We start from the raw sequence: 17,157 nt of genomic DNA on the forward strand, positions 1-17,157 counted from the left end.
CTCTCTCCATTCCAACCTGTACTACGTTAGGTTACCAGCTGTGATGAACAATCCCAAACCCTCAATAACTTAACACAGAAGATGCTTATTTCTTACTGGCATAACGTCCAATGAGCAATGGACGTGGGTGGGGGGGGGGCTTGGATCCACACATTCAGTGACCCAGGCTTCTTGCACTTGTGGCCTTGCTATCCCCCAGAACTTCCAGGTTTTCCGTCAGATATTCTGCATCTGACTACCAGATGAGGAAGGGAAGGTGTAGGATTCCAATTAATGGGCCAAACCTGGAAGCAGTGCACATCTCTTCCACTGACATTTAACTGGGAAGGATTCAGTCACATGGCCTCACCTTGCCATAAAAGAAACTGGGAAATGAAATTATATATACAGGAGGAAAAGCAAACTGACTTTGGTGACTTCATGACAGTCTCTGCCACATGTTTTTTCTGTACATTCCTGTCTGGTTCATCTTTCTCAAATACTTTTTTTTTTTTTTACTTATTTTTTTAATTTGTTAGAGATAGCACAAGTGGGGGAGAGGGAGAGAGGGAGAGGGAGAGAGAGAAGCCCAAGTTGGCTCCACACTTAGTGCAGAGCCTGATGCAGGGCTTAATCCCATGACCCTGGGATCATGACCTGGGCTGAAATCAAGAGTTGGACACTCAAAAGGCTGAGACACCCAGGCGCCCCTCAAATACCATTTGAATAACATTTTACCACATTTCCATTCTGTTCAAAAACTTTTGGAATTATTCCCAATTATTTACCTAATAAAGACTCAAACTGCATCACCAATAAAACATCCTCCATCTGTTCTTCCCACCTCACCTGGCCCTGCTGCTCTAATGAACCCAGTCACTGCAGCAACCTCCAGCCCCTCCACACCACCTCCCACACCGCCTCCCACACCACCTCTGTGCCTTTGCCTCAGGCTTCTTCCCATTCCATCATCCTTTCCTCTACTTCTACAAATATCAAAACCTACTAATCGCACCCTCACCTCTCAAGCCTACAATGACCTCTCACTCTCTGCCCCTCAGTCATTAATAGCAATCCCAGACTAAGTGCTGGCAACATCTCAGGAACTGTGCTAAGCATGCATATGCCAATAATTTTTCATCTGCATGATCTCACTGAATCTCCCCAACAATCTATAGAGCACCTATTATTATTATTACTTTTCCTTTTAAAGAGATGAAAATCGAGCCTCGCAGAGGTAAAGCAAGTTGCCAACATCAGTCTGCCCTTCCTGATACACCCATGCCACCCCTGAGATACACAGCCCCTTGTCTTCTCCCGAAGTTCCACTTATTAATGTCTCCTTATGAGTTCTGAAAGAAGAAAAAAACCTAATACCAAATAGACAGTTATCAAAAAGATGTCCTCTTCTGCTCTGGCCATATGAAGGGGAGAAACAGCCACCCTGCCTCTGGCTAAGCCTGAGCAGAAGCAGTAGGCAGGGTGAGCCAGGTCCCAGCTTCTGCCTGGCATTCCAAACCAGAATCAGCTGGTCCAAGCAGGGACTCTGGCAGGCAGCACAAGGTATGTTCTTGCTATATTATTTGGGCCAGGGATCTGGTAGGCCATGCCACTGGGGATACAGCCATGGGTGGGAAGGTCAGGAAAAAGAGGAGCTGTGTGCTCTTGAAAGGCACGTTCCCGAGTGAGACTGTGCTGCTAGGTATGTGGGAACGGGTGCCCAGCCTGGCCCCACAGAGACAAAGGATGCAGCTGGCCTCCCTGGGAGAGTCTACCCAGGACCTGTGGAAAAAAAAACGCTTTCCATCCCAACAGCCTGTCCAGCCATGTGAAAGGGAACTTTTTTCCCCAGTGGAGTGAACTTGAGCAACTCACCTATCTCCCTAGGCCTCGGTTCCTGCAGCTGTAAAGCGGAATTAACTCACAAGTTACTTCTTAAGGTGGTTATGAGGATCATATAAATCAATATGTGCGAGGTTCTTAAAGCTAAAGCTGTCATTGTTTCTAGACCTTGCAAAACAGTTGAAGATATTCCACACCCAGCTGGAATGTGTATTTACTTTTAGCTCCGCCATCACAGACAAAGGACCGAGAGAGCTAGATCAGCCCCTTCCGTGCTACAAAGCATCACATCCCTTGGTGACCTGGATGTCCTATCACCCATTCCTGTCTTACCTGTAGGCCAGAGGGGAACACTCTCCATGCAGGGCAAGTGATAAGCACTTTCTATAGCCACCCGCCATAGCACCTGAAATTCAACCACTGGGGCAAGATTCCTTTGGCTTCAGAAAGGAGTTTTTAACCTTGCAGACATCACAGACTTCCTGAGAATTTGGTAAAGGCTGAAGAGCCACCACACACACTCGCACCATTTCATATACACACGGAGAAAAATTTGCTTATAATTTTGCATGCTGTCTCAGGATATTCAGAGACTTAGTAAACTCTGGCCCAGTTTAGCAAACCTGGCTTGAGGGCAATGCACTAAATGAATAGCAATGTAACTAAAGTTGGGAGCTTTCTTCAACAGCAGGTACTTTTAAAACATTTTTTTTTAATTTTTTTTTCCAAAGTTTATTTATTTTTGGGACAGAGAGAGACAGAGCATGAACGGGGGAGGGGCAGAGAGAGAGGGAGACACAGAATCGGAAACAGGCTCCAGGCTCTGAGCCATCAGCCCAGAGCCTGACGCAGGGCTTGAACTCCCGGACCGCAAGATCGTGACCTGGCTGAAGTCGGACGCTTAACCGACTGTGCCACCCAGGCGCCCCTAAAACATTTTTTATGTTGAGGGAAGAAGTGGATGTTAAAGGTTACAGACTGTCTTATAAGGATGAGAGCCATGGAGGAGAGAACCACTCTGTTTCACTGAGCCCCATCCTCCACCCAGGATGGACAGTAGCTTTTAGTGCCCACCGGTGAATCTCAAACCTCTCCCCTCTGTGCTCACAAAACTTTGCCATCAACACAGAACCTTGCTGGTTCATGCCACTCCCCTGTCAGTATCCCCAAGAGTCACCTGGGAATCACATGTGACCCTGCTGATATGTCCACCTGGGTCAAGACAGCTCTTCTTACTCTCCCACTCAACAAAGGGACAGGGAGAGTTCTGCCAGGAAACTACAATGTCTCCATCCCACCCCAGCCCAGCCTCATTCCCAGGGCACTCCAACCTTCAAGGATATCACCATGCCCAGACACATCTTTGCAGACTTTTAAATTCTGCACTCCTAGTATGGCCAGAAGACTGGATGCAAATCCTTAAATGAATTCTGGAATCAAGACCACTTAATCCTGTCCACTGTGCTTCCTCCTCACCTGCAGAACCCAGAAGAGAAACCAGATAGGCTTTGATGGCTACTTGTGCTCCTCATCCTAAGTAAACTGTGAAATGTGTTTGGAAACAGAACGAGCATCTTGGACTCTGCACCTTGCCCCAGTCCTTCCCTCTGAACAGGGACTCAGTGTAGACAGCCCACACAAGTAGAAAACCTTGTGCCGGAGCCCGAAAATCAATTTCCTCTACAGCGCTGAGCCCACAGAAGGAAGGTTCTTGATGCCAGGACCTCAGCCCTGTGTACAGAGGGTTAGGTGGAAAAGCTGCTGCTTCTTGGCCATAACTCAAGACGGCCTGCAGGCAAGAAAGAAAGAGAGAGGGAGTGAAAGAGAGACGGGGGGAGAGAGAGAAAAAAACACAGGGTGGAAATGGAAAGGAACTTTTACCTTTTTATACAGAATGATGCTACTACTAGTGTCATCATTTAGGGTTTTTGCAGCAAGAAACAGGTGACAAAGAGGATCACAGAAAAAGTTTGGGTAGCTGAGGACTTTCTAAGCATAGCTGTGATTTTAAAGAGTCAGATAAAATACCCAGTGTGGGAATCGAATCAGATGAATTCCTGAGCGTTTTCATGTGCATGTGCTCATGTGTGCCCAGATGTGTTTGAGAACACGCAGCTGGTGTTGCACAAGTCTTTCTGTATCTGTGTGTGCATTTGTGTTTGCCCTCATGGCTTTTGTAAGGGATCGATATCAGTGTCTACTTGTGCAGGTATGTTCAATTAATACAGGGAGAGGAGAGAATGATTTTGTACAAAGCAATAGCAGTGGTTTACAAAGCTTTATAGTGGTACTCTTTAACAGTCCCACCTTCTTTATCATCCCTTTAAATTCACCTGGAAAAACCCTGGTCTCTCCATTCAATGGCAGAAGGCTGCTGATTTTGAAAGGAAATCAGAGCATTATCATAACTTGATAGTTTTAAATCAAGAGTCAGAAGACTGAGGCCCATGGATCAAATTCAGCCCACTGTTTTCTTCTGACAACAGCAGAGAAGACCAGCTTCAAGAGAGACGATATGGATCATGCTATCCGGACCACTTATTGTAAAGTTTGCACACCCCTAGTGATCAGCCTTGCCTTTTCGAGATACTCCACCTCCATGCTCACTAGTCACTCCACTAAGGCTGAAACTGACACAGTGGAGCAGAGAATAACGTGCTCAATTTTAACTCAGAATTCAAGTTCAACAGTGGATGTTCCCTGGTAAGCTATTGGGATGTTCTTTCTTCTGCGGCCCATGTTTTGGGTAGAAAAGCTGTGAACTTCTCCCCCAACCAGTTCAAATGCTGAAGGCAAGGTGTTGCCTTCCAGAGCAGAAACCAGCTAACCATGAAACTCTGGACCAGCTACCTAACATCTCTGGGCCTTCTGATATGGTCGATGACTGTCAATTATGTAGTCCCTGCTATTTAACTCCTGGAGAAGGTAAGGTAAGTATCATCTCTAAGGGTGTGCTTCCTCTGAATCAGCGTAAATAATCTTTCCTTCTCTATTTGTCTGTCTTAGAATCCCGAAGATGACTTCTTAGACTAAGTAACCCATAGAAATGGCAAGTTCTATGAAGAAATGTAGCTTAAATACACATCATTATGACTATGCCACATTACACCATTTATTGGTCTCTGATGTTGAGAGATCTCTCTAAACAAATTCTTCTGAGTTCAGCAAACACAGAAGACAAATACAGTTTTATTTGGCCATAAATACTCTGCATTAAGTGGAATCGGAAGACGATCTTTGGGGATGCTGAGCAGGTATGTGTTGGTATAGAGTACATCCTCTACACATGGGAAGCCTAGCTTTTTCTTCTGAATGGACCAATACTCAGAAATCAGGTTTTGCTGGTCACTTAGCTGAGAACGTGAGGTATGTCATGGAACCTCCCGTGTTCAGCTTCCTCAAAACTAAAGATGGCATGTGACCAGATTTCCTGCTGGCCACAAGGAGACTTCCGTTCATAACCTGTATAAACCTTGAGCTCCTCACCCCAGAGGTGCTAACCACCACATCAAAGCTCAGCAACATCTTCCCGATCCATCTCTGTTCCAAAGGTGCAATCAGTATGAAACTCAACCCTCCCTAACTCTGACATTATAAATAATGGATGCGGTGCCATGCTATGTGTCATGTTTCCTAGAGGACAGAGGGAAGAGACTGTAGGGCTCCAGCTGGAGGTGTGATCTCATCCTCTGGCCACACTCTGCTTTTACAGTGGCGATTCCTCCTACTCCTTTTCAGAGCTGCAGCCTGGGCTATTCTGTCTGACTCTGCACATGCCATCTTTCTTAAAAAGACGTTTATTATGACACATAATGTGAATAAAGGTTGGAACCATCCACTGTACTCTGATTTGCTATAACTGTCACTTGCAATGCTTGCTTCTCATTTATACCCAAAATGAAACTCTCTAGCCATGGCACCAATACCATCAAGTACCCTCCCAGAAGAGAAGGATTTGCCTTCGGCTGCCTCTCTGCCCAGCTCTGACAGGAGGCTGCCTGGAAGTAGAGGCTCCAGACCCCCTGCTGGTGCTGTGTTGGAAAGCAGACAATGAATGAGCATCATGGTCATAGTCAAGGGGCGTTGTGCATACTTTTAATGGAAGGCGGGGCTCTGCCTCAGAGCCTGTGATGACTGAGGAGGAGCAGACGCCCTCCACTGCTGATGTTCTCAAAACAACTGACAGGCCAAGATAAATCAGTTTGTGTCCTTCCTTCCCTTTCTACCACCCCTGCAGGAAGGAGACCTCATTGCCTATGAGAAGATGAGACAAAGAGAGACATAAGGGCAGATGGATGTATCCCAGGCATGCTGATCCTTCAATGTACAATTAAGAAAACAGAGGCTGGGGACGGAACTGGGGTAGGGGGTGGTGCAGATAGGAGATGAAGCAAGCACTCTGTCAGAGAAAAGGTTTCCTGCAGCATGAAACTCTATTTACGGTAATACACCTTACAAAGATATGTGTTCTCTAATCCAACTGCATTAACTCTTCCATAAGCCAACTTCCCACAACACACTGCACATGCTAAGACTCAGTTTACTAAACCATAATTTGATTTCTGAATCTCTCTGGGTACCTTGGCACTGGGAAAAGGGACATTCCTGGTCATGGAGTGAGGGAGGCCTATCAGCCACGTAAAGAGGAAACATGTGAGGGTCTCTGGGCAGAGCAGGTTAGTTAATCTGGGATTGGCAAAGAGAAAAGGAAGCTCCATCCAGGTAGGAAGCTGGTCAATGGCACAGAGACACATGCAGGCTAAGCTATGTTTGGTCAGGCCTAGTTTTGAGACAAGAGTCCTGGATCCTAGCCCTTATTCTGCTTCTCTGTATGAGTCTGGAAGTCATTGGATATTCTTGCACTTCCAATTCTCTGTCCAATGATGGACAGAAGTTTTACCCTCCAAATTAACCCTCTGGGGGTAATGATGAGGACATTCTTCAGACTTCCCCACAAAGATGGTGCCATTCTTACATGGAGTGCTTCTACCTGAGCTACAACAAAACTTTCCCAGTCTTTCCTCTCAAGCTGAAGAACAGGCCCATGAGCATTCCCAAATGTGGCACTACCCAAGGTCATTAGTGGACAACTGATTTGTCATACATTTGGAGGACAATCAGCTTGGGTTCTAATCCAAAACATGTTTATGTCCCTGTGTGCATGAGGAACAAAGGAGGACGATATAGTGGAATGGAAAGGGGAGGTACTATAAGAAGATGAATGGAAACAGAGAAAAAGCCAGCTGGAGATAAAACAACTAAAATACAAATGAAATTAAACTCAAGAAATCAGAGTGGAGGAACTCACTTAGAAATGCACTGTGATTTCTCCTAGAGAAGCCACCAGTGACTGTGGTATGGTAATTTTTAAGAATCTGGAGACAAATGCTGCCACAAAAGGTGATGGCTATTAAAACACAGTCCTATTTATAGCCTTCTGATCATCTGCCAAATGTTCTCCTGATTATATTCAAGTCCTGGTTTCTTTGAGATGCCCAGTCTTCTATATAAGCCTGCTTTAGCCTTCCACAATTAGGTCATCTCATGTGGAATTGTACTATTTGGACTCTCTTCCTCCCTCTCATAATCCCTTCCGTGGAATGGCCATTGAGGGTGCTGTCAGGAAGGAAGGCTGATGCTAGCCAGGCTCACTGCCTGCTGATGACCTCCACATGATGTCTGTAACACGTGTCCTTAACATGTTGGCTTGAGGGCCCCACCACAGTTACAATGCATGTTTTTGTTTAATGGAGAGAGTCAAATGATTCTGGAGATGAAAGGAAATCAAGAGATGAAAAATATACTCTTAGCACTTTCAAAAAATAATTCCATCCCAAAGTGAGAGATGTCAGCAGAAGGTGCTTGGGGCAATATGATGGGCAGGGTTTGCTGTAGTAGGCTTCGGGACATAAGGGAAAGTGGCAGTGGATGCTTCCAGCAAAGGCAAAGACCAAGTTCAAGGGTCTGATTATCAAACGGTCTGTGACACAGATATAGGGTGTGAGGAAACATATTCAGAGGAAGTAAAATCTATAACACCTGAGGTTCCAGGCAGGAAAGCATCCGGGGTTGTTGCACTTCAGGTCCATGTGCTGGAACAGAAAAGGTGAAAGTGGAGGAGAGAGTGCCTGGGGGCTGAGGGCTCTCCTCCATGAAGCCCTGAGTCACTGATAACCCCAGAGTGTCCAGCTGGCTGCTTTTAAGGTGTCTTTGAACAGAAACACACATCATAAGATTCTGTATTCATTAGTTGATGAAATGTTATGACCAGAGGCTTGCAGGAACCTAACCCTGTATTTCCCCTAGGAGCAGAAGTTCAGTATTTACGAATTCAGCATTCGTTGTGACTTTATAGAACATAACCACTGAAAATAACAAGAATCACGTGATGCTGTTGGTGGGGAAGCAGGGATCAGCATGGGGGACTTCCATGTTTGAGCAGGGAAAGAAGAGAAGACACAGTTGAACAGCTAAGTGGGGGACCTGGCCATAGAGAGCTGGGAAGCAGGAAATGGGGGACTAAATAGGCTGACTTGTTCAGGAAGGTCCCTAACCCTGTATGCCAGAAGTCAATGGTTTCTCCCAGAACCCTGTTCAGGTTGCTGCTACCTAAGCACAGTGCTATGATCATTAATTAATAAGCACACTGGAAACCTAAGCAGACAGACCCACAGTTAAGGGGCCGCAGAGACCCAGAGAGGGTCTCAAGGGGCTGCCTCTTTGCAGTCCAGTTTATGACTCTTCAGGGAAGGCTACGCTACAGCCTTGTTATTTTCCTTCTGGGATTAAAAAGAGAACCGTAGTTTCCTGCCCTATTAAGCCAGTGCCTTTCATGATCATTAAAATACCTTTAAATACTTCATTTCTCCCCCTTAAAGTGTTCCAGGCATAAGGGAAGCTCTCCTTCCACATAACCTTGCTCCAAAATAACAAACACATGATGCCATTTGAATTTGGCTCCTCTCTTCTTCCCTTTTGGGTGTTCAGAAATAGCCACTTACAAACACATGAAGGCATTTGCCTCGGTGGTAAATATGTCTTACGTGTTGATTTCAGCAGGCGACTCTCTGCAGATGTGCACATGTGTGCTCATTTCCTGCCCTCCAAAACTACATTTTGGTTGTGGACATATGGTGAGCAATAGTCGGAATAGTTATTCAGGGCGCAGACTCTCCTCTGGGATTCGTGGGACAAATCTTGCTCTTCTGTCAAGTCAGAATCACCCACAATGTATTGAGCACTGAAATGCACAAGAGGTTTTAATCATGTGTGCATGCTTACCGCCATACTCATAATAAAATCATTAACAGTCCTCTATGGCATGTTAATGGTCAAATGGATAATAACTAATGAAGCAGCTCACAGTTTTTTTAAGAGCTTAGCTATGATCCAGGTATTATTCTATGTAACTTGCAGGTATTAAGTAATTTAATTCTTGTAACAACCTAGGAAGTAATTATTAATATTATTACCATTTTATAGATAATGAAACTAGGGCATGGAGAGTTTGTCTAGGCAGGGAACTCATCTAAATCCAGAATTCAAGGGATGGATGGGACTGTGATTCAGATAATTTATTGACATAATAATTAGAATTTGAATTTCATTCTCTGTGTATTCTCCTCCCTGTTGCACAAATCCTACCTCTTAAGAAGGAAGCCAAGCCCGCAGTGCCCACTTGGCTCTAGAAGGTTTGTGAAGCAGGTTGGAAGCAGAAGATTCAGAAAGGCCCCCTCTTCCCGCCTTCCACAAAAGCCTAAATTCACCGAAGAGGTTATGCCAAAGCTCTGAGGGCCCAGAGGGAAGTGAGTTGTTTTGAGGGAGCTAGAGAGAGGAGAGACAGACGAGAAGATGGGGACAAGGAGGATACTCGCAGGTGCTGGGAAGGCAGAGACCCAGGCCCCATTCCCCGGTAGCACAAGACCCCAGAAGACAACAGCTATGTGGTCTCCCAAAAAGGTCTGACCTGGGCAACTGGGCAGGTCCTGCAAAGCCTGAGAATGACAGTGTCTGCCACCTTTGAGGAGGACACAGGCTTGGAGAGAAAGAGATCTCCATAAGCACAATGGACTGAAAACCAGAGACACTTCCTCCATTTTCCAGCTACAGGGGGGCTGGTAACTCCCAGGAAGTAGAGAACACCCTAACAATCTCTGAGATTGAATTACTATCATTCTGGACAGAACGGGGCTTACAGTCTGATTTCATTTGATTTAAAGAAAATTGGGAAAAGGGCCATTTTTGCAGACCTGAGTCGGTAGTGTGAGAGGCTTCTAACCCTTACGGAATGTTTAGAGATTTCACAGGGGAGGAGGGAGGAACTTGGGCATTATGGGAAGAGTCAAGGTTAGAGAAGCAGAAGGAAGGACAGGAGCATCCAGGCAGATGCCAGAGAGAGGCCACCTGTGAGGACAGAATGGAAGCAAGCGGTCTGAGCAGAGGCCAGGAGTAGCCCAGACTGGAATGGGGGAAGCAGGGCTGTGGAGAGATAATATGTGAGGGAGCTGTGTGTCAGGATCAGGGGTGTGGGCTTCCCTGTAGTCCCCCCTCCTCCGACATTAAGGCCTGTTTTGCCAGCACATGGTGTCAGTATGTTGTCAAGAGTCACTTTGAGCCAAGAACACTGGTGTCATTCTGTCCCCCCCCACCAAGCAGTCCTGAGCCTTTCTGCCTCTTGGCTCTGCCCATGCTTTCATCTATGCAATACCTCTTCTCTTTGTACCTACCCCAATCCTCCTCAGCAACCCCCACCCCAACCCCTACCCCCAGAGATAACCAACAAGATCCCCACTGCCATTCAAGCTTAATACAACTACCACCTCTGAAGCAAAACTTGCCCTGAACTCCCTTGGGGGACCCAACCCTCTTACCCCTGTGGTCACACAATGCACTGTCAGGTTATGATTTAGTAACTTATCATGTTGCCCTGTGCACTTCATAATGGCAGGAGCCATGTCTTTTTCACGTTGGGATCCTCAGGCCATCTGGCACGTCTGAGGAGATGAACACTCCTCAGATGAACATAGCAGAGCAGGGGTAGGGCAGGGTTGACCTGCACACAGAGGGAACATCAGGGTGTATTATGAACATCACATCAGCCTCAATCCTCAGCCCTGCTCACCTCTGTCCATGGTGTACCCAATGCCCAGCACTGTGGTCACTCTGGGTTACTGCTGGAGGGACTGCTCAAGGGCAAGTACATGACCTGGGCCCCGAACAACACATCATCCATTGTGTCTAGCGTCACAATAGAGAGCATGACCCAAGGGAATGAGACAGGGGAGGCAGAAGCCTTGACATAGAAGGAGTAAATACCAACCAGACTGTAGGACACAGAATTCAGAGTGATGAGGGTAGCTGTGGGCCGCACCACTCTGCAAGTCTTCAGAGTATGAGAGGTAGTGCCAGAGCTCAGAGTTTCAGAACAGAAAAGGGAACTATTGTTGGGTGGGGGGGTGAGGGGGTAAGGAGAGGCAGATGTGGAAAATCTCCTCCTCCCTGGGGCAGAGGATTTGAGAAGCCACGGGGCATGGCCTAAGGTAATGCAAGAGAACCACGCCTTCTGGTGATTCCGAATAAGAAATCAGCCCTTCTCACTGCAAAAGGGGCACGTGCACTGGAAGCAGCCCACTAGGACACAGAAGCAGCATGGGACTTCCGATTCAGCGGGAACTGGGCTTTCATTTTCACTGAGCCACTAAATAGCTGGGTTGCCCTGGGGCAAGTCACTCTACCTCTCTGGGCCTCCATTGCCTCATTTATAAAATGAGTGGACTGAGCTAGAGAGAGATGGTTACATACTATATAGCCCTTTTTAGCTCTAACATGCTAAGACAGCATTCATTCCCCATCACAGCTGTAATGTGACAGCCTTTGAGGCTTTCCTTCCTCCACTCAGTCCAAGACCTACATGGCGAGGGCAAGCACATGCATTAGAACCTAGAAGTATTTTGTGGAAATGGCATAAGCAAAGCATCTAAGACATTTATCAAGAATATCTGAATATCAACCATCAAGCCCCAGGCCGAGGGGAGCTGGGAATATTTCAGGGCACATTAACCACTGTTGTGGTAAGTAATTATGCACACTGACTTTGAGTCTGTTTCAACGGTCACATCTCAGAGTGTAATTCCTGCACTGTTTCCAGGGAGGGATGGACCCGAGCAAGTGCTAACGAGTCTTCCTAGAGTCTGAACTATGGACTGGTAATAGCTGGCATTTCAAAAATGTAGCCTTTTGTTTCTTGAAAAACTGCTTAAAAGCATTCACTCCCCCATCTCTGATCCTTCTCTGAAAAAGAAAACAATAAATATGATTTCAATCCATTGTGTTAATATCAGGATGCACACACAGAAGTGCCTGGATCCAGCGTTGAGCAAAAACCCATCTGTGATGCCAAGCGCTGTCTGTCAACAGACAGAAAGAGGACATTAACACTTTCGGGTCTCTTGAGAAGTGAGAGTTCAGTGGTCACTTGCTCTCACTATGTAGTTGAAAAAAGATCATATCTGTATGTGCAGTGCTATCTGAAAAGAAAAAAAAAACTGATAAAAATGTATTGGAATAACTTGACAGATTTAAATGTGCATTTTCCCTGAAAATAATTTATCTCTGCAGAGACACCCATTATTGAAACCGCTAGCCTAACTGATCTAAATTCCCACTGTTTGCCATTTGCTCCAAACCTTATCCATGTCCCAATTAAAATCTCTGCTGGCAAACACTATGAGAGATGTCAGGGCAATTTTCATAAAAGAGTAAAAGAAGATCACACAGAATGTTTAACAATCTATTAGTTGGCACAAAGACAAAGAGGGATACGGATGGACCCTGTTGGGGAGTGGGCACTTGAAGGATTATTTTTCTGATCATCCAAACTTGGCCTTCTTAGATTGGAGAGTTTATCTAATAAATCAATCCATCCATCAATCAATCATTATCATTTACCTAAACCTAATAGGGAAGTGTTACAATGTTTTGGAGGTAGAGATGACACACATGATATAAGGCCCTACCATTCAAAGTGTGGCCTTATACCAGAGCATCTCAGCATCACCCAGAGCCCATTCGAAATTCAGAATCTCAGGTTCCACCCGGGTCTCCTGCATCAGAATCTGCATTATAACAAAGTTCAAGGTTGAAGTGATTCATGTCTTTATTAAGGTTGGGAAGCGTAAGTAGCATATGTGGATTTAAGAAACTAAAAGTAGGTGTGTGTGTGTGTGTGTGTGTGTGTGTGTGTGTATGTGTGCGCGCGCGCACGCACATGTGCGCACACGCATGCTGGGGGTATGTGGATATGTGTGAGGGGTTGTGTGCTGGAAAAAAAGAAAGGGTCAGGAGCCGAGTGTAAATGTCGAATTAGGATTTTGAAACCATCCAGATTTTGAAACCATGCTCCCAGCCACCAAGCTGTTCTGCCCAAAGAGATCATCTCTATGGTGAATCTCACGCCCAGTTTCTGCTAGAATATCTCCAGTGAAAAGTACCTCATTCATTCTCACAGGGCAACCAGTTCTGTTTGCAGTAGTTAGCCCATTTTCAAATGGCTCTTGTGAGTGTTCCTAAACTGTCAGCTCCAGGCCATGATCACCTAAGAAACATCCTCTGTCACACCTGCTGTGTGACCTCAGCCATGTTACTGAACCTTAGTGTATGTGTCAGTTTTCTCGTCTCTGAGATAGGGTACGGGATAGTACCTGTGTCGGTCTCATGAGTTTTGTGGAGATCAGATAAAATAAACCATAGGATGCCCCAGTCCATGCTCGAGGACATGCAGTAAGTGCTCAATGAATGCCACCTATTATTATTCCCAACTGAAATAGTCTTCCTTCAAAAAAAGGCATGAGAGAAAAGGTAGAGCTTAATTGTCTCTTTGAAAGGACAGACAGAATTCAAGTCAGCCAAAAGAGCATTCTGGGGACCTAGGACCTGAAAGCACGAGGTATCAGACTTGGGAATGCCGAAATAGAGAGCAGTAAATGCTTCAGTCTGACTAGAGTGCAAGGTGTGCGACCTAGTGAGCGAAAAAGCTAGAAAGGTACGTGAAGGATGGATCATGCGTCCCAAAAGTATGACTCTGAGAAGGGAGGGCTGGGAGCTGGGCAGTGTGAGATCAACCAAGGCACTGTTTTAACCGAATCTTGAGCCGAAGCAGTAGCTCAGAGGAAGGCACAGGAGTCTGATGTCAGAAGGCGCGTACGTGCGTTCTGTATTAGCTTGACCCATATGGTGTTGCCAATGCTATATCGCTTTTAACCTAGAAGAACAGCAGTTTCATTTGATTCAACATGATACAGTCCTTCCTTACCTTTAATGTGTAAGGTGTGTGGGGGAAGAGGGGGAGTCGAGGGGGCAAATCCGCCCTCTGCACCCACCTCAGACTTCCTCAGAAGTTGAGCACACCGAAAGAAGAGGGATTAGGAGGCACAGGCATGACATGCTAAGTAAACAAAAGGTGTTGTTTAACTTTCTGGGTGTCCCAGACCCCTGGCACCACAGTGGTCAGAAGCAGCTTTGTCTGCACATCCACCTTCCAGAAGCATCCACCGTTCACTATTGATGTAGGCAACCCAAGAACCTTCTCACCCTCTGCCCAACTTCAAGACTCTTGCCCAGGATTCAAATGTTAGCTTTGCATAGAGCATTTGCAATCATTTGGGTCAAAACTAAATTTAAAACAAAACCCTGGGCTCCTTCCCATGGCCTAAAAGGACAGTTTAGGAAAAGGCAGGAGGGAAGCGATTTATTAAAAAGGAAAAAAAATGCTACCAAGATATTTCAAAATAACGGCAGCTGCATGCACTTCCAGTCTGTGAGGGCCTTGTTCGGGGCCCATTTTGGTAACGACGGGAAACCGCTGCTCTCTCTTTCCCAGGCATATGTTTAAAGCGCCCTGCAAATGATTTCATGTTGGATCGAGCTTCATTACTCACAGTTCATATTTGGTCTAAATTACAGTAAATGTTATTTCAAGGTTTACAAGTTAATTATTATAGTATAGTATTTACTCCATTATATAGTAATTACTGCAGTATCTAACGCCTAAAGGGTTTTCCCCCGTATATGAAGGACACAGAATATTTTAGAGTTTTTTCAAGCAGAACAGGGCTCACTGGTGTGTGTGTGTGTGTGTGTGTGTGTGTGTGTGTGTGCGCGCGCGCGCGCGTGTGTGGGGTGGGGGCTGGGAAGATGGGCATGCAAATGCCCACATTCTTTCAGATGCAGGGTCACAGGGGCCGCCAGCAGCCAAACTCGTTTCAACCGCCCCGGGAAGTAGCACGTGCTATTTGTAGGGGCGAAAGAGATCGTGCTGACTCCCACAGATATGCAAGATGCCCATCCCACCTCTGGCAGGCCGCGACTGTACAGAGCCGAACAAAAAACGCTTTCGACCTACAGATGAACCAAGACCGGGTTTGCTCATCTCTGGGAGGCAGCTGCCTGAAAGACCTCACTTGCAATGTGGCTCCCCCTCGTCTGGCTTGTTGCAAGGGTTTATGTGGTCTCCTTGCACACGCTCTCTCCCCAACACCCCACCCTTGCCACAGAAGGGTCAGCTATGTGACACCAGATAGCCCCCTGCTCTGGGCTACATTTACACCTCTTTGCTCCATTCCAGCCCACTCTTTGTTCTGGCTGCCAAACCCAAAATGGATTCCATAAGTATCCTGCTTCCCAAATGTTGGGCCAAATGGCGGCCTGCAGGTCTGGGAACCCTAGGGGCCTGACAGGCAGTCGAGCTGAATGACAGGCTCGGGATCAAACCACATTTTTGTCCTCTGACTGCAGCCGAGCATCTTGGGCTCGTCAGATGCAGCTTCCTCTTGCAATGTCCTCTCCTCCCCAGAAGCCTGACCGCTGTTACCTTGATAAATGCTGAGCAGATGGAAAAGGAGAATTTGGCAATCACAGAAGCATCACGTCCCTTGACTCTGGCCCCTCTTCAGGAGGAGAGAACAGATCATGGAGACCAGGTGAGTCAATGTGCCTTGAGTGTGCACTTACTGTGTGTCTGGCCCTGAAGCTAGCAGAGTCGGAAAAGAGAAATGGTCGACATTTCTAGCACATGCTTTCTTCTACTGCAAAGGATTCCACAGCTCAGCCTTCTCACTGGCAGGGTAGGCAGAGACAGAGGGGTGAAGGGGGAGAAACTGCCGGTGTGTTTTCGCCCAAAGTGCTCTCGACACATTTTCTTTTTGGCAGATGGTGGCAAAAAACAAAAAACAAAAAACAAAAAAAAACCGGAGGGTTTAAGTAAAAACATTCCCGGAGCTCGCAGATGGGTGTCCGGTTTTCAGATGGCCCCTCATGCACTGAAGCACACGACTTGCCCTTCCTGGACTGGCTCACAGTGGGCCAGTCTAGCGATTGTTCAGGAGACAAGTGTTTGGCCAGCGGGCACTGGAGGGTACTTACCCCTGCCCTTTCTCATTGCCCTGGCCCTCTCCTTAATTGTCACAGCAGCAACTGACTCCTCACCAGCCAGTACACCCTCCCCATCCATTTGCAAAACGGACATCTCAGCACATCTAACTCTCCGGCTTTAAATCCACAAGTGGTTTCCCATTACTCATAGAGTATATCCCACTTCCTTGAATGGCTAAGCACACCTCGCACAGCTGGGCTCTGCCTTCCCTCACCATTTTCTTTCCTGAAGTTTTTAAGATCCAGCCACTTGGACATCTATTTAGTCCCTTGAACCTTCTTCTGCCCTTTCCCATCTTTGGGAGTTTACTTATGGTACTCTTACCACCTTCTCCAACCCACTCCTCTCTGACCTCCTTCCAGTGCCTCTCTCTGACCTGTCCTTCACATCTCACCTCAGGGATCTTCCCAGACATCTAGAACTCAGGCACCTCCCCATTCTGACCCCTCCAGTGACTCACATAAATCCTCACTCTAACAGTCATCGTACTCTGTTGTATTCAGCTGTTAAATACCTTTCTGCTCAGCTAGACCATAAGCTCTATGAGGACAGAGATCACATCTGCCCTGCTCATTCCCAGCAACTAATAAAGTGATTGGCCATGGTTTTGCCATGGTAATGGCAATGACATGTTTACTGAAAGAGAGCATTCTTGAGCGAATTCCAAAAATGCTAAGTGAAAAAAGTAGGCAGTTTGGTGTATCAACTGAGTGGAGAAACCTGGTAATAATGAGAGTTAATACCTACTTTGCCAAACACTGTACTATATTTACACTTCACAACAACATAGTATGGGATAGATGCTCTGATTATACCTCCTTTACAGAAAGTAACAACTGAGGTGCAAGGAGCTTGAGGAATATGTCTAAGGACACTCAAGTCATAATGGGTGGAACCATGATACAATT

This window comes from Lynx canadensis, chromosome A3, assembly GCF_007474595.2.
Source record: "Lynx canadensis isolate LIC74 chromosome A3, mLynCan4.pri.v2, whole genome shotgun sequence".
Lineage (NCBI taxonomy): Eukaryota > Metazoa > Chordata > Mammalia > Carnivora > Felidae > Lynx > Lynx canadensis.